Source organism: Galeopterus variegatus, unplaced genomic scaffold, assembly GCF_000696425.1.
Source record: "Galeopterus variegatus unplaced genomic scaffold, G_variegatus-3.0.2 Scaffold899, whole genome shotgun sequence".
Lineage (NCBI taxonomy): Eukaryota > Metazoa > Chordata > Mammalia > Dermoptera > Cynocephalidae > Galeopterus > Galeopterus variegatus.
Genome location: NW_007727010.1, coordinates 228,699 through 228,971, shown reverse-complemented (window position 1 = coordinate 228,971; position 273 = coordinate 228,699). Strand labels below are relative to the sequence as shown.

At 34.8% G+C, this 273-nt stretch overlaps 1 protein-coding gene across 1 annotated transcript in view; it reads left to right on the top strand.

The window, feature by feature from the left end:
• The window catches only part of TCP11L1 (t-complex 11, testis-specific-like 1), a 31,341-nt gene extending 31,068 nt beyond the window's left edge, over positions 1–273 (top strand). Inside the window, exon 11 of the mRNA XM_008573297.1 lies at positions 1–273. This exon is cut by the window's left edge and continues 1 nt beyond it. The gene's annotated coding sequence lies outside the window, so the exon portion shown is untranslated.

Sequence of the window (273 nt, the reverse complement as noted above, 5' to 3'; positions counted from 1 at the left end):
GTGTGTGCACCCTCCAGCAGCAGTATTATCCACTCTCCTCCAAGTAGCTGTTCTCAACTATAATGTTGCTTTGGAAAATGGCTGTGTAGTAAATTTTTTATTTAAAAGCGCTGATTCCAAAGGGAAGAATATTGTATCCCTGTTGAAGAGACTTGTTGAAAAAAATGTACTGAATTCTATTTTGACAGATTGTATTTATGAGTGCAAGTTTACAAATCAAAGAAGCTTTTTGTTACCTTGAGTTTTATAGGTAACACTCAGCTTTTAAACAGT